The sequence below is a fragment of the Cavia porcellus genome, unplaced genomic scaffold (genome assembly GCF_034190915.1).
Source record: "Cavia porcellus strain 051 isolate PalLab524CR breed Dunkin Hartley unplaced genomic scaffold, mCavPor4.1 scaffold_13, whole genome shotgun sequence".
Lineage (NCBI taxonomy): Eukaryota > Metazoa > Chordata > Mammalia > Rodentia > Caviidae > Cavia > Cavia porcellus.
In genome coordinates this window covers 8,819,787-8,837,689 of record NW_026947496.1, presented here as the reverse complement: position 1 = coordinate 8,837,689, position 17,903 = coordinate 8,819,787, and the positions used below count along the sequence as shown (strand labels likewise).

The 17,903-nt window shown below is 48.7% G+C and overlaps 1 pseudogene; it reads left to right on the top strand.

Moving 5' to 3' along the window:
* Positions 1-666: 666 nt before the first annotated feature.
* Positions 667-14,331, top strand: LOC100714664 (serpin B9-like; annotated as a pseudogene).
* The last annotated feature ends 3,572 nt before the right edge of the window (positions 14,332-17,903 follow it).

Below are 17,903 nucleotides of genomic sequence, written 5' to 3'. Positions count from 1 at the left end.
GCTCAGCTGTGTGAATACAGCAAAAGCCACTGAGTCACCTCCTTTAAAGGGATGGACGTCATTAAGTCAGAGTGTGCACACCAACATTCTCTGAAATAAGTGCGTTCACTAAACTCTTACATAAAAGGACAGGCCTTGGGTAAATTCACTAAGCCACCTACACCTAGCCATGGGGCATCTGGAAAAATGTCATCCTTACCCCCACCCCTTTTTAAAATTGGTGGTGGTGGTTTCTTGAGACAAAGCCCACGGTGATGCTCCTGCCTCAGTCTCCAGAGCGCCGGGATCACAGGTCCACAGCACCCAGCTGGTAAAATGTGCTCTGGGTCTAAGGAATTTCTGAATGAAAATCAGGAGAGGAAAAGCCATAAATGACTTACACTGACGCACACTGGTCAGAGGTGAGGGTGAGGGCAAGGGGACACCAGCCCAGTCCTGGGTGGTCCACGAGGGGGTTTGCTGGTTGGTTTCACCAGCTGGAAGGAGATGCAGCCCCATGGTCACCCCTCCTCAGTGAGGGAAGGAGCAGGAAAGGATTTTCTGTTCAGTGTCCCCTGCCCCGCCAGCCCCCATCCCCGCTCCCCCCCACTTTGTTGGTTTAGCTTGAAGCTGTCAGCTAATGGAAACTCTATCTTTTCCTTCTCCTCTTCCTGCCAGTAACCTAAATCTGGAATTTGAGGATTTTCTCTTGTCAGTATTATGCTGGGTATGTTCTGTTTTAAGAAAGCTGTTTGTAGGGTCCAGGGATTTAGCTGTGCCTACCTGTCAAACACTAGGTCTTAAGTGCCATCCTTGGTACCAAAAACAAAGGTGTGTTTTGTTTTGCTCTGTTTTCCTAAGTGAGGAAAAAGTTAAGGATCTCTGGCTGGGGGAGGGGGTGTCATCCCAAAACAGGGCCTGCACCCAAAGGGTTCTGTTGGAAGACCCCAGCTGACCTCACCTCAAGTCAGGCCTCAGAGGACCCCAGGACTGACCAGATGTGGGTTCCTGGGCAAACCCTGGGAATTCATCCCCAGGGTGCCCCGGTGTGAAGCTGACACCTCCCCAGGGTTGTCCCAGCTTCCCAGGCTCCTTTGCCTCCTAGAATTTGGAAATCCTGGCTTCCTGGGTGCCTTCCCTCCTCTGGTTTCTGTTCCTTCTTAGGTTTTTGGCAGGGGCTGTAGTGGGTGTTGAACCCAGGCCCTGTCTACATCCCCAGCCGGCCCTCCTCTATTTTTTTTTTGAGCTAGTTCCTCCCTAAGTGGCTCCTGCTGCCTCCCCGCCCCCTTCCCCCCTCCCAGGCCGGTAACCCACCCTCCCAAGCTCAGGTCTGGTCCAGCAGAGTCCCTGGGACCCTGCTTTCACTTTCCCTTTCAGGGCAGCTGCTTTCCTTCTAGAACTGCACAGTTGCAGAGTTGCAGGGAGGACGCCTGCGCCACCTCTGCACCGCGGTGGTCTCCATGGCCCAAAGTGACAAGAGCAGGGACAGAAGAGCCAGACAAGTTGGGACAGCCCCCACCCCTGCGACCCGAAACTCCCCCACCTCCAGGGCCACAAAGCCCTTGCTTCCCCGCCTCAAGGCACAGCTGTCAGCGCTCCTGTGATCCTCTGATCCTGATCCTCCAGTGGGGACCTGGCTCCAGCTGAACTGAGCCAGGTGGGCAGGCATGACCGGGCTGGGCGGGGCAGGGACAGACCTGGCTCTGGCCCTGGGGATGGAGCTGAGACCCGAGCAGCAGACCCACTGCTTCCGAAGCCACAGCTCCTGGACTGGAGGGGACAGGCGGGTGGCCTCTAGGGGAACCTTCCTGTCCACATCTGCACTTGTTGCAGTGTCCCCTGCAGCAGCCCCGCCTGGGCCCTCTTCTGTGCTGTGCAACCTGGCTCCAGTGCACACGCAGTGCCCTTGGGCATCACAGATTCCCTGCCACTCACCCCGGAACACTGAAGCCTTTTCTCTCCTGAACTCGCGTCCTCTGAGGGAGTGGATCCTTGTTCCCCGTGGCCTCCAGGCTGCGCCCAGGTCACTGACAGGGGCTGTATCACAGCTGTTAGTGTGTCTGTGGTGGGTAGTGGGAGAGAGGCGACCTGGGAGGCCCCAGAATGCTGGGGGAGGCCAGGGAGCAGGAACATTTTTAGTGAAAGGGAAGGGAAGAGGAAGGAGGTCAGTGTTGAAGGAGAGCAGCTCTGGGGCTCTAACAAGCACAGTTACTGGGCGTCCAGGAGTTCGGGATCTCTGGGTGAGTTTCTTGCCTCTGGTCTCTGCCTTCAGAGCTGCAGCATGGATGCACTGTCCAAAGCCAATGGCGCCTTTGCCGTCCACCACCTAAGGCTCCTGGGTCAGGAAGACCTTGAGTACAATGTGTTCTGCTCTCCTGTGAGCATCTCCTCGGCCCTGGCCATGGTCCTGCTGGGAGCCAAGGGCAGCACAGCGGCCCAGATGGTCCAGGTAGGCTGATGTCTCCCAGTCTCCTTCCGGGATGGGGCTCCTTCTTGTTTGTCTCTGTGGTCTTTTGTGGTGGTGGCAGGACAGGAAGAGTTTCACTAAGTAACAGCTCAAGGAAGACTCAAGATTTTGCCTGGCACTGAGTTTAGAAAATGATCCAAGCCCCACTGGCTTTGTGGTGGACAGCAGGCCTTGGGTTCCACCACCACGCCTGGCTTGGGAAAGGGTGGCAGTAATGACTCAGCACCATCATTTCCACGGTTCCCAAACTTTATTCATCTTGTTATTGGTGTCTGGATTACTACACTGATGTCAGAGACTAAAATCTGTAGGGTGTTTTTTGCACTAGGGATTTCATGCACAATCTTCATACCTAGCTGTATCTTTAGCCTTTCTTTATTTTAAGATAAGATCCTACTGAGTCCCCAAATAGACCAGGCAGAGCAAGAGCTTCAGATCTCCCTGCCTTGGCCTATCAGAATGCTAGAATTAGAGGTGTGTACTACAGTGCCTGACTGTAATTTCTGTATTACAGTCAATTGAGAGTTTTTATGTACCTTAATATGTATGTTTTTGAAATATTAATGTAACACTTAAAATACACATATAGTCTATGTAGGATACAATTTTAAGAACTCTGTTTTCATTCTGTTAACCATGTTGCATCTTTTATACCTTTATTTCCTTTTAAGATTGCCACCATGGTTACATTTGTGCACATTTTTCTACATTTTTAGTGCTTTTAAATGTTACTTTTCTCTTGTTGCTGAGCAAAATACCTGACACTCAAAACAAAGGAAGGAAAGTTTTATTTACCTCACAGTTCGTTGAGATTTAAGTGTATAATCAGCTGACTGCAAAGCAGGATGGGATGGCACAGAAGGGAACACTTCAGGCAGCAAAAGACAGTTTAAGCAGCAAAAGCAAAGTGGTGGGGGAGAGCAAGCCTCTTTACACTCTTATCTTATAAGCAGTGTACTGGACCCAACGGTGGGTGTGATGCTGGCATCATTTCTTCTTGGTGCAGGATGATAACGTTTATAATGTGCGGACTGTGGTCCCCTCCTGAGTCATTTACTTCTAGACTTCTCAAGTTGACACAGTGTATCAACCATTACACTCTTCTTTTTAAATGAAAATTCTGTTTCTGGTGTATTGCTGGCCAGCAGGAGATGCAGGACTTTTATATCAGCTGCATTCTGAGCCTCTGGCCCTTTTCAATTTGCATTTTCCCCTGAAGTCAAGAGCAGGCAGAAGAGCCACACCTTTGGCTGCCCTGTTTCCTGTCCCTCTCTGATCTCTGCACCCCTCCTCCCCAGCAACACCTCTGTAGTGTGCACTACTCAGTTAATGTAAAGCTGCCTAGCGGGTGAGGTGGTGCTTGCCTGCAACCCCAGCACTCAGCATTTGGAGCAGGAGTTGGAGTCCAGTCTGCTTACTTAGCTACATCTTTGCTCAGAAAAATAAAAATCCAAAACAAATACACAACAACAATACCAAGAACAAGTAGTTCCTTTCCAAGGATCATTCCAAGGATACTTGAAAGAAAAACATTTTTTTAGTGACCTCTTTGTGAGACCAGAGGACCAGTCTGACGGTGCCCATCACTTCCTTCCCAGGCGCTGGAGCTGAGCTCAGTGGAGGACCGTCACGGAGGCTTCCAATCGCTTCTCGCCCAGGTGCACAAGCCTGGCGCTCCGTACTCCCTCAGCATCGCCAACAGGCTCTTTGGAGAAGAGAGGTGTGAATTCCTGCAAGTGAGTTGAGTCTACCAACAGGAAGAGTTGATGTAAAATACCTGGTGGACTAGAACTCAACAGAGGAACCATAGAGAGCTTGGGGACCAGACAGGCAACCTCCTGTCTTCAGATGACGATGCCTCCTGAAGGCTTCCCTTTGCGATGTCCCTGTTTGACTGGACCAAGAGCTCCTCCATTCACATCTGCTTATCCCAGACTCAGCACACCCCCACCTAGAAACTGGTATCCCACATCCCAGAGCCTCCAGTGACCTCTCCTCAGCCCTTCTGAGGGTTTTAGAGAACCAGGGAGCGCTCAGCAGGCTTGGCAGCCCCCAGCCTTTCCTGCAGCTCCCTGGCTCACCCGCCCTGTCTCTGTCCCCAGTCCTTTCAGGAGTCCTGTCTGCGCTTCTACCAGGCCAAGCTGTAGCCGCTGTCCTTCGCCAAAGCCCCAGAGAGGTCCAGGAACCACATCAACGCCTGGGTGTCCAGGAAGACTGAAGGTCAGCAGGAGGGCTTCGGTTCTGGAGCTCCCCTCTCCCCTCTTCTCCTCCTGCCCACTCCTCCCTGTTTCAGGGTGAACCATCTGTACATGAGCACCTGCTTGGAGCCTTTCTATTTCTGCTCACAAAGGAGACAGCAGCAAAGCCAGGCAGTTTTCTGTTTATGGCTCAGCACTTATTTCCCCATGTCCTCCTGGAATCTTTCCCACTCTTGTCCTCTGGAAGCAATGATAAGCAAGGATGCTGTCAGCTCAGGAGAAGGCAGCCCTGGATGTCCACGGGCAGAGGAGGGAATCCACTGGCCCACACTGCCAGCTAGCTCTCCAGGCTCCAACAGTAATCTCTCCCTCCTACCCTGGCTCCCAGGAGCCCCTCCAGTGCCCATCAGCCACCTGCCTGCCTTGCACCCCTTTCTGCCTGCCTGTGTCGCCCTGCCTCAGCACTGCCCAAGGTGAGCACTGGGTGTCAGCCCAGAGCCGTAGATCACATGCTCTATGGGACCCCCAAGAGACCGCAGTGACTACCCTGCGCATCTCTCATGTCCTGCCTGGCCTGGCCTCCAGCCTGTCCCTTCCCATCTCTGCTCTCCTTGGGTGACTCATCAGTCCTTCACCTTACTGCACTGGATGGACACTTCCCAAGTGTCCCCACGCATGAGTGCCATGCCTAGGGGCTGTTTTCTACTTTTCAATCCGTAAGGACCCTAAGTCAGTGAATGTGAAAACGTGCTGTTTAAATCTGCCGGACGTTCTCCTAGAGTTTGTTCATCTTGTGTTTAAAAGGCGCCACTTAATGGAGTCTGCTCTTCTCAAAAGGCAAAATTCCAGAGCTGTTGGCAAAGAACTCCATTGATGAGGAGAGCAGGCTGGTTCTCATTAACGCTGTACTTTAAAGGAAAGTGAGACAAGCAGTTTAACAAGTCCTACACGAGGAAAATGCCTTTTAAGATAAACCAAGTACGGAGCTTTAAACAGCATCATTTGATAAAGAAACTGAATAGGTGCCAGGGATTTAGCTCAGCGGCATAAGCACCTGCCTGGCAATTGTGAGGTTGTGAATTTGACCCCTGGTATTAAAAAAAAAAAAAAACAAACTAAATAACAAAATTTAAATTTGCAAAGGAATAAGTAGTCCTTTGTAGCAGTATACTTATGGCTGGATTTTGAATCCCTTAAAAATGTATAGGAGTAAGAATATTTTATGGCGGTGATTTTTTTTTCATCATATTACTGTTCTTTCTGTCTTGGTGATTTCTCCTACATCTAGTGCTGCAAGCTCTGTGGGAACCAAAGTGTTTCCTATAGGTCTGGGTTGCCTAGATAGAAGCAATTCAAACCAGGTTGTAAGGTATCCTGACATAAGTTTAGGATGCTGGGTAGGGGACAAGGAAAAAACTCATGAAAACATTTGCTTTTATGACCTAATGTGGAAATTAATTCATTTGAATCATAGATCTTTAATTTAACATTTATGAATTTTCCCCTTGCCATTTTCTAAAATGAACAGCATGTGGAGAAGACCCTGTTCTTGACCCTTTTAACTTCACTTAAAGCAGAAGTTATAGTAGTTTAGCAAAATGCTCTCATTCTTAAAAAACAGAAAGCATCACAAAGAACTAAGTAGGAAAGGTAAAATTAGGAAATTTATACATGCTAAGGCATCACTCCATTTTAAATTCACATGCAATTTATGTAACGACTCAATTATTTTTTGTGAGAGGTTCGGTGGCATCCCACAGCCAAGCAATAGCATGTGGAAAACTCACAGCAGCCCATTCTATTTTGCTCGCCAGAACACTGCCCAAGGACCCTCCTGAGTCTGTGCACGGTCCTCAGCTTTACACTCTGTGGGAGGTGCACGGTGAGGGGTGCGCCTCCCACAGAAGGGTGCCAGGGGTGACCCTGGCACAGACACATTTCCCACTGTGGGGTTGGGGCACACGGGCAGCTGCTTGGGGCAGGTGTTCTGCTCCTGGAGAAGCCGCTGACCACATTCCCCTTTGCTTGCCCCCAGGAGGAGCAGCGGCCAGTGCAGATGATGTTTCAGGGAGGCAAGTTTCCCTGGGCCCACGTGAGTGAGGTGCAGGCCCAGGTGCTGGAGCTGCCCTATGTGGGCCAGGAGCTCAGCATGGTCATTGTGCTCCCAGATGAAGGCGTGGACCTCAGCACGGTGAGACAGGAGTCTGGGCCTCTGTGTCTGCTGTCCTGCCCAAAGCCTCTGGTGACATCCCTGTGTCCTTTCCACCAGGGCACATGGGCACACAGTCCTGCCCTGGCCATCCCTCTGTCCTCTCCCCTCCTGGGATGCTTTTCTCCCCAAGTCACTCAGAGTCCTGCCATGTGTGTCCAGCACTGAGAACATCAGGGACGAGAGGCATCCTGGGCTGCTAAGCTCAGCACACTGAAGAGCTGGGGACAGAGCTCTGGTCAGGAAGACACTTCATTTGTCAGGAGGAAATGGCAGAAGATAGAGAGCTGCCCCAGACAGGGCCGGGGGCCTGGAGAGCTTGACCCCCATGGGCCTTTCTCCCTGGGTCCCCTTGGTGTTTTGGGACGCTCAACTCCTGGACCTTGTCATAATTTGCTTGGCTCCCTGGGCTGTCCTGCAATGAGATGGGCACCACTGCCTATGTGGACATTCCTCTTCATGGGCTTCTTGTGGCTTCTTTCTGCCCTTTGTCCATCCAGGGCCTTGTGTCTGGGGGCAGCAGGTGATTGGTTGGGAGGGGTGTTCTACAAGTCAGTTTAGTGTCAGTGGGCCTTGTGTGGGTAAGCAATGGTACCACAGTGACCCTGCAGTGAGGAAAACAGCTGAGCACGTGCACAGGTGTGGGTGCCCACTGTGAGCCCCGAGGCGAGCTGTCCCTGCAAGGGTCCCAGCCACCCCTGCCCCCTGTGTGGTGGCAGGGACACCATCCCGGCTCACTGTGCCTGATTTCTGGTCTCTGCCATCTGCCTTCTTTCTGATGTAAGTCCCCCTGCCGCTCATGCTCTCTGTGTCTTTCTCTGTCCAGTTTCTCTTTTTCTCTCATTCCCTGTCCTTATGGTTCTTTCCAGGGACCCCTTCCTGCAGCTGAACTCCTTCACCCAGGTTTAGCTAGAATCCTCATGAGGCCCCCACTCTGAGCTTTCCCTGCAGACACACCTGGTCTCCTGCAGCCTCAGGCTTCTGCACTGAGTGGCTCAGAGCCACAGCCCTGTGTCCCTTGCTTACCAGCAGTGGTTTGTCCCCTTCAAAACTAAGCCTTGTGCACAAAACCAAAGACTCAGAAAGCCCTAATCCCTCCCGAACTCCTGAGGCACAGCGCCTGGCACAGATGTGGTTCGGGGTGGTGGGGATGGGGCGCCTCTTTCACTTCAGGAAGCTAGACCTGATGGCATCTCAGCAGCCCGTGCAGGACAAGCCCGAGTCCCCACAAGCTTCCTGATGGCTGCGGGGCTCAGTCCATGGTAGTCAGTACTACCTGCTTGCCAGAGGAGGTCTGGTGCCCCTGGAGGGAGAGCTATGAGTGCAACAGAGGTCTGAATGCTAAAGTCTAATCCTTTCTTTCAGGTGGAAAAGAGCCTCACTTTTGAGAAACTGCAAACTTGGACCAGGCCAGGGCAGATGGAGAGGACCGAAGTGGAAGTTTTCCTGCCGAGGTTCAAGCTGGGGGAGAACTACAACATGGTCCCGGTGATGCAGGCTCTGGGCGTAGTGGACGCCTTTTAGCAGGGCAAAGCCAACCTGTCAGGGATGATGGTGGACAGTGAGCTGTGTCTGTCCAAGTTCGTGCACAGGAGTGTGGTGGAGGTCAACAAGGAGGGCACAGAGGCCGTGGTGGTGACAGCAGTAATGGTGATTCCCGGGTGCTGTGAGAAATCTCTGCGCATGTTCTGTGCTGACCACCCCTTCCTGTTCTTCATCAGACACAGTGCGACCCACAGCCTGCTGTTCTGTGGCAGGTTCGCATCTCCGTGGGGGGTGCACCCATGTGCATGCAAGCAGTTCCCTCTGGGTCTCCAAATCCCAGCCCAAACTCCTGGAAGCTGTAGAATCTAAGTGTGGTCTGGGGACCGAATGGCACCTGTCTGAAGCATGGGTCAGCACTGTCACACAGCACACAAGCTGGTCTCTCCCGGCACTGACCACTCACTTGTGCCACTCCACCAAGATCTTGGGACTGCAGACCTTGGTGCTGAAGGTGGGCTGCAGAGCACCCCAGAGCGGAGCCCTGGGTTATCTCTGTGACAGGCTCAGGTGCAGAAGGCTGATGAATTCAAATTTAAGTATGCTATTGGTGGGAGTGAAGGTGTGATGGGTGGTCACAGCTGTGGGGAGGGACATCTCACCCTGTATTGGGGGCCGGCTGTGGCACATCAGGGGAAGTGGCAGGGTGACCCAGTGCGTCTCCGGGAAGCCCTGCTGCTTCACAGCAGCCAACTGGGGTTGCTGGAGGCTGAGGATTTCAACAAGACCAGGCTCCCTCCCTTTCTGACCTCAGCTGCAGCAGGGGTCCCCTCTCCCCATCTTTAGGCCACAGCAGCAAGTCCACAGGCAGGAGCAGGGCAGGCCGCCAAGGCCAGCAGAGGAGCCACAGGAGAGAGCCAGGGTGCTCACCCAGGCAAGGTGTCCCCTCTGCAGGGAGGGCAGTGGGGCAAAGGGGACTAAGGACACAGGATGCCATGCCCCTGGGCACTCAGGGAAAGGGCTTCTGAGTGTCCCAGCCTCCTGATTCAGTCCTTAGAACCTAAAGTCTGGCTGGACCAGGTGGCCTGGAATTTGCTCCTCTGCTCTCTTCTGGTTGCACGAAACCCTTCCACACACACACAGCCTCTGCTCAGTGCTCCTGAGCCACTAGACTGGGAATGCTGGCTGGGGTAAAGGGAGGCCTTCAGAGGGAAGTGCTGGCTAGTGGCCTTGAGGTTGGCATGGAGACCCTGGGTCATGTGACTCCGCCTGGAGGGGCCACCCTGACCTCCCCTGGCTGGCAGAGGAGCCTGAGCAGCACAGAGCCCACCTCAATGAGGTAGCACATTGAACATTGTTCTGAAAACACAGCCAAAATTTTCATGTTCAGCGTGTGACCCTGGACACACACGAGCTCACACACACACTCACACCATGCTGAATACATAACATGTCCCAACTAGGACAGCTGGAAATTGAAAACACTGCTTCACTGTGAAATTTATTTGTTTGTTGCACACACAGCTCACAGCACCATATTGTGCCCCTGAAAACAGCTAAGAGAGTCGCCTTTACCTGCTGTCAGCAGACAGAGGAGCTATGCGGGCTGGTGTGTGTCTTTCTGGGCTTGACCTAGCCATTCCCCATGTGAAGTTGTATCACAGCCCAACTGAGGCCCAACAAATACCACAATCTGGACTTGTCTGTGAAAACAAGAGCTAGTGGGGAATCCTGGTGATGAGCTGCCAGTTTGCTGTTAATTCAACTGGAGCTGTGTCTTCCATCTGGTCTACTCCTGAAGCATGTAACTAAAGCAGGCTTAAGAAGAACCCTTCTCAAAATATTCTTGAAAAATATATTTTTCTCCAAAAGATTAAATATATTATGTCTGTTTTAAAAAAAACTTAAAAAAACACTGATGATCCTTTAAGTATTAAGAATTAAGCAAGGTAATTATTTGCTGTAACTGAATTATGCAACCCATAGCAGTGAATTCGCACATTAAAAAAGCAGAATGACTGCAAATAAGTAGTCTAATATGGAATCTCAAGCTTCTACCAAAAGTAGAGCGAGTTAAAGGAAGAGCAAGATTAACCCGAGACCCATGTCTCCCACCGTGCACTAAACGGAAACTGGAACAGGTCAGAGATACACTGTCAAAGAGAAGCACAGTGAGCTGGAGGACAGAATAGGTAAAAGAAGGCAAGAAAATGATAAAGATCACAGCAGGATTTCATCTATCTGAGACTAACAAAACCATGCAGAGAACCAGTGAATCAAAGAATTGTTCTTTGGAAGGTTAAATAAAATAGATAAATGCCAGACCAAACTAATTTAAAAAAGGAAGAAAAAACTCAATTTCATGCAATTAAGAATGAAAAAGATGCTGGAGATTGCTCAGCAGTGAAGCACCAGACTGGCAAGCACGAGGTCGTGAGTTTGACCCCCGGTACAAACAAACAAACAAAGAATGAAAACAGTGAAATCAGAATTCCAGATCATCAATACTGATTTGAGAATCTGTGCTCCAATAGGATGGAAAATCCAGCAGAAATGTACAGATTTCTATATATGAATAATTACCAAAGCTGGTTTAAGAAGATATAAAAATTCTATATAACTCGATATCAGTTAATAAAATCGAAGAGGTAATTTTTAAAAACTGCCAGCAAAGAAAAGCACAGGTCATGATGGATTTCCTGTTGAATTCTTTAAGAACTTTACAGAAGGTCAAATGTCACCATTCCTCAAACTGTGTAATGAAATTGAGAGAGAAGCAGTATTCCAAAATGCATTCCTGGAAGCAAACATAACCCTGGTTCCAAAGAGAATAATGCAAACAAAAAAGAGAGCAACACACCAATCTCCTTAGTGATGCACAAATTCTCAGTCAGATACTAGCTAAGAGAATACAGGAAATCCTCAAGATTATATAACGAGACCCAAGAGGAGTCATCCCAAGAATGCAGGGATGGTTCAACATACACACATCAATAAATGTAATACAGAGCACTAACAGAATGAAGAACTAAACCACAACACCATCTCACTAGATTCAGAAAAACATTTAACAAAATTCAACATCCATTCATAATTTTAAAAAAATCCTTCAGAAAATCGTAACAGAAGTTCTTTATCTCAATCTGATAAAAGCTATCTATGAGAAACCAACAGCCACAATATTATATAGTCAAAACTGAAAGCTTTTACTCTAAAATCAGAAGCAAGACAAGCATGCCAACTATCAACATTCCTATTTAACACAGTTCTGGAAATATTGACAGAGCAATTAAATGAGAGAGAGAAATTAAAGGAATAAGGGTAGGAAAGGAAGAAGTTAAATTAGCACTATTCCCAGATGGCATGAGACTCTACATGGAACACCCCAAAACTCCACCAAAAGACTCATAGTATTAATATCCAAATTCGGAAGTGTATCAGGATAGAAAGTCAACATTCAAAAATCAATAGCATTCATGTACACAAACACCAAACTCACTGAGAGAGAAATTAAGGAAACCACAAATTTCACAGCAGTGTCAAGAAATGAAACATTTAGGAAGCAGCCTAAAGAAGCAAGTAAAAGAGCTTTATATTGAAAACTATGACAGACTGAAAAAGCAATTGAAGAAGATATCAGAAAATGGAAAGATATTCCTTATTCTTGCATAAATAGAATCAATATAGTGAGAATAGGTATATTTCGTAAACTGTTATCCAGATTTAATGCAATCCCAATCCAAATATCATTAGCATATCTCACAGAACTAGAGAAAAGAATCCTAATATTCATTTAAAACCAGAAGAAACCTCCAATAGCAAAAACAATTCTGGATAGAAGAGGACATCCCAATCTCTGACTATTATACTATGAAGCTACCATGATAAAAACAGCAAGTTACTCGCAAAAACACACATGAGGATCAATGGAACAGAAATTACTCCAAGCACACTCAGCATCCTTATCTTTGACAAAGCGGCCAAATATCTTAACTGGAGGAAAGCCAGTCTCTTAGTAAATGGTGCTGGGAAAACTGGCTTTCCACTTGCCAAAGACTAAAACTAGACCCATGTCACCCACCGTGCACTAAACCAAAACTGAAGCAGGTCAAAGATATAAATGTCAAAGGGAAACACGTTCAGCTGGAGGACAGAATAGGTAAATCCCTTGAAAACATAGAGGCAGGCAAAGACTTTATGAACAAAGCTCCAGCACACAGGGAATTTCCCAGAAAATCGACCAGCAGGGTGACATCATATTAAAAAGCTTCTGCTCAGCAAAAGAACCACCAAGAGAGTGAGGAGAGAACCCACAGAATGAGAAAAAGTCTTGCTAGCTGTTCCTCAGAGAAAGGACCTTCTAGAATATGTAAAAACCTGAAAAAATCAGACTCTCAACTTTAACACACCCAAAACTGGGCATCTGAAAGGAATAGACACTGCTCAGATGGAGAAGCACAAACAGCAAGTGAATATACGAAAAAAACGTTCACCGTCCCCGGTCCTGCGAGACATGCAAAGGAAAACTACTCTGAGATCCCCTCTCCCTGCAGAAAGAGTGACTGTCATTAAGAAACCGACCAATAACAGAAGCTGGCAGGTTGGGGAGAAAAAGGAGCCCTTCTCAGTGTTTGCAGGATTGCAAATTGATACAGCGAATATGGAAATCAATATGGGATTCAGCAGAACCTAAAGCTAGAGGTTCCACCTGAGCCAGCTGTTTCCCTTGAGGTATCTTCTCAGGAGAGTTAAAAGCATCAGGCCACAGACCCACACACACCTTTGTAGCCGCACAGTTTGCAATAGTTAAATCTTCAAAACAGCCCAGACCCCCATCAATGGGCGAACCCATATGGGAAGGTAAATGTGGTTTTTACATACAGCACAGTGCTGCTTTGCCTGCAAGGAGGACAAATTTCAGACAGTTTTAGGCAAATAGACATAACTGGAGACCACATATTTAAGTGAAATAAATATGACAGTCAGGTTTAAATATTGCATTGTTTCTCTTATGTAGAAAACCAAAGAAAAATAAGCAATAAAATGAGTGATAGATATAGAGAAGTTACATAAAATAGTTCAAATGGAAAGGAGAAAAACGGAAGGTGGGGGCTGAAGGGAGGGGGAGGGAATAGGAACAAGAAAAGAACAGAAGGAAGAAAAACAGCCGCAGAATTAAATCTCGGCCATCATGAAGCTCACCATATTTTCTTTGCTTTGTTCCTGCTGTTTCTGTAGGGAAAATGTTTTTTTGGGAAATTTTTCTGACTTCTTGTTTGCAAACCTTGTTTTTGATGATTTTAAGCAACTAAAATCTTCCATACTGAAATGGTAAGTGCTTTCCGGTGAATCTTTAGGTGAAGTATTTCCAGCTGATTTTGCATAATATGCACCCAAAGTTTAGATAATTCATTTAAAAGGGTTAGCGTCACTGTGGGAGAGGCAGGCTGATGTAACATGGCTCATCCCTATGAGGATGGCACCACGAAGGAAGAGCACCCCTGCCGGCCTTTCTCTCTCTTTTGCTCATCATCAACTTCACCACAAATATTTTGTAGCAGCGATAATCTATAGAATGTTTGTATGATTTGACAGCTCCAGATGCTATTTTGCTTGGAAGGGTGGTGCAGCTCCGTAAGTGGGACCCAAAACTGTGTGCAAGTCACAGAGAAGGCCAAGGCCATTTCCGCTCGGGGGCCGAGCTGTCTCTGCAGTGATCTGCCCGGGCACACTGCGGCTATGTTTGTAACAGCATCCAACGCCAGCACATGCTAAGGTGCATCTGTGCCAGAGGGAACTGCTGGAAGCTGATCTTGATTCCTCCTGTGAAGTAGATGGACAGCTTAAGCTGCTTTAGTTTGAAGTATCTGATGGAGGCGATGTGAACCAAATGTAAAGTTTTCTCCTGCTTCTCCTTCAGGCAGCGCTTCTGCACCCTGCTTTTCTTTTTGAAAGCAAAATAAAATATTTACAATTTCATTGAATCAGGTCAAAAGTCTGGCTCATAAATAAAAATTATAATATGTGTTACATATTAGATATACTTTTTGTGTGTTTATGTGGATCTGGGTTCAAACACACACCGCCTCGCATGTTAGGCAAGTGCTCTACAACTGAGCTACACCCCTAACTCTCAAATTCATATAGAAATGTACTCTCTACAGCCCTAGTTCCTGGACTGATATTTTTAAAACAGAATTTCCTTAAAATACTACTTCGGAGCTGGATGTGTAGCTAAGTTATACAGAATGAGCTTAATATGTACCAGGTCCTAACTTCAGTCCCAGTACCAATGCCCAACTTCAACAAAACAAACACTACGCAGGTTAGAAGATGTTGGTTTTTCATACTTAATATCTTGTGGTTTTACATAGTCAGGGGTTAACACGATGGTCTCAATGGTAGGTGATAAACAGCGTCATTTTTTTCCATAGTAAACATCCTATTTTTGAGATGTAAAAATTCAGTACATAAATTTTTGTGCTCATTGTTTGCTAGAAGCACGAATTGAAATATTTTAAAAAGTCTAACCCCACAATAAAAGACCACAGGTCTCACTATATGATGACTCAGCCCCTGGAGCACAGAGACTCAGGTCTTGTCCCACATAGCTGCTCAGCCTCTACTCCTCCCGAAACCATTTATGCCCATCTCAGCCTACACTTTTCTGTGTTTCCATCTACCCTGTCAGATGTTGGCTTCTCCTCCACAGTCCAGACCACAAGCCATATCTCCACCTAGTGTGGATCAGGTAACTGGCCTCTCAGGACCGGAGTCCAGAGGACATCTCTGTGTCCACCCACTTGGGGGCCAAGCACACTTAGTTCCTTCTGAGCTGTCCTGGAAGCAGGAGGCCACTGGATGGCGCAGATGGGGAAAGAGTGACATGTTGCCTTTCATTTTACGGCACAGCTTGAAACTAGGAATTGGCACGGTTGTGTCAGTTACTAGTTTCTTGTCTCCCAGCTCTGAACCCACCTTCTGTGGTCCTGCCTGGAAGCCTGGAGCTGGAGCTCAGTGCCACTTTACCAGCAAGTGCAATGTAGGGCGTGGTCCATAGAGGGCGCTCCCAGACCCTGCGAAGGGACAGGCACTTCCCTTGCAGGTTCCCCAGGGACCATCTCCAGCCTTGTGCTCAGGTTGTCCCAGGCACTGTGCACTGCTGCAGTCTCAATGGCCACAGCCTTAGGTGACTGTGATTGACATGCTGTTCCTGCAGACTGGTTCCTGCAGACTGGTTCCACCCAACTCACCCACGATGGCCACTGCAATGCAGCAGCCCCTTCTGTGTGCCAGCTGCCTGCTGGCAAGTCTTGGCAGCCAGCCTCTTGCTCCTAAGGTGGTGACTACTGTGGATCTGGACAGCGGTGCAATGGCATGCGCCCATCACCATGGTGTCTTTCAGAACAGTGTCACTGCCCGGGACATCTCTTCACTCTTCCCCACCGCACACTCCTGGAAACCATGGCACTTCCAATGTCTCTGGAGTTCTCCTTGAGGTCTTTTCCTGGCTGAAGGGCTCATTCCCTTTGCAGTGGCATCATAATCCATTATATATATGATTTCCCACCAAAATGTGAACCTCCTAAGACCTTCAGCTCCCTGCATGAAGATCACCCAGGTCATGGAAGATAATCTCTTCTTGTAATTCTCACCATGAGTAATAACACTGTTCTGTTGGTATATAGACTGGTGCTTTGCCAAATATCTGGGTAAAATGACACAGTCAGGTCATCACAAAATGAGTCATCTCAGAGGATGTCTTGTCTGTTGGGGTCTAATGATCATAAGGTATTTGTTTTGAAGGGTTGGCTCCTGGCTACATTATGAGGGTTATCTCTCAAAAAAACATGGTTCAGGGTCACAAAGCAGACTTCGGTCAAGGCAGGAGGAGCACGGAGCTGTCATTGCCCAGGGGACCACAGTTATCTGATTTACTCCAGGGCCTCACTCAGTTTCGGTTTTACCTCATCATCAACTGACTGTTGGGCTGATCTTTGTCAAAGAGGAAACCGAGGCCAGACAAGGATACAGCACTGCAGGAGTGAGGGCTGAGCAGCATGAACCGCACTCTAGGGGAAAGCTTGGGCGTTTTACAGGTAGAACGAGGGAAACAGAAAGTGACCAGGGGAGCTGGGACTCACGGAGGCCTAGGTGTGTGAGCAGCCCTCTTAGGAGGGTCGATCCCTCCAGAGACTGGGACACAGAGGCCTCCTCGTTCCTGATGATCCCGTTCCAAAGGAATGACTTTCCGGTGCTTCAGAACAACATCCCCGGGCCATAAGCACTGCATACTTTACATATCTCAAGGTTACAAGGACGATTTCCAATGGAGGTTTGTTCTAGAGAAGGTTCTACAGTAGAGAGATGAGGGCCCTGTGAGCAGTGGGGGCCAGAACCAACTGTGAGTTTGCCTGGAAGCCTTCGGTTTTCCCAAGGGGTGGTTTCACGATGGACCAAGGTTGTCCTGGGGACACAGCCTGCAGCTCTGGACACCACGTTAGCACTCCAGTCTTTCAGTGTGGAATGAAGGGCTTGGGGGACTCTCTGTGAGAGAGCGCAAGTTTACAGGCCAGGCTGAGGCCCAGGGCAGACAGGCCCAGAGCAGCCTGCCTACCGTGGCTCAGGAGAGTTTCTCCCTGACCTGTGGCCTCTCGACTCCCAGTCAGGCCTAGCCTGAGATTTCCCAGTTCCTTCACTCCAGACTGCAGGCCATGGGGACCCCGAGGTGGGTTACCTCGGATTTCCAGTCATCTGGGGACAAGAGCAAGACACCTGGGGTCCCTCGGGGCTGAGATGCCCGCTCCTCCTGTCAGAGGCTGGATGAGGTGGGTGAGAGTGTCCTGGATGATTTTGGATTGTTCAGTGTTAGAACCGAGGAAGGGGCTCTGTCCAGATCACCTGTAGGATGGAGACAATTGTGGAGATGGGCTAGGGTTAGGGTTAGGATTAGGTCTTCCAGATATGCACAACACAGTGTGTGGCCTAGTCAGGGGGATGTGTGAGAAAGGTCACAGGGCAAGACAGGACAGAGCAGAGCCAGCCTTGCCTTTTCCTGATGACCCTGGTGAGAAGCAACTTGCTCTGTGAGACCAGCATGAATTCCTTCCAGGGCCCGTGCCTGTGCCATGGCCTTCATTTTTACATGCTGCAAAGAAAACCCTGGAACATTCTAAGTATGCAGGCAAAGATTTCTGTAGACCACACACCCAGGAATGAAAATGCATGTTCAAGGAGAAGGTTGGTTTAACACTGAAAGGTTGTTTGATTCCTTTCAGGTTGGCCTCCTGCACAAAGTGAGTAAGGTCCCCATTTCCTCACACGGTCACTAATACTGGACATTATCAACCTCTACATTAACACAAACAGCGTTGCAAGGATTCCCACTGCACCCTGCCTCGGAGTGTCTGGGTGATGCAAAAAGGGTGAGACAAAACAGAAAGCAAATAAGCACACAGCAAACTCAGCAAGAGTGATGGAAACAGCAGCAGAACGTGTGCCTCTAATTCATACATGCAGCCTTACACTCACCTGCTGTACAGTCACAAAGTAGAAACCTGTGGGACCC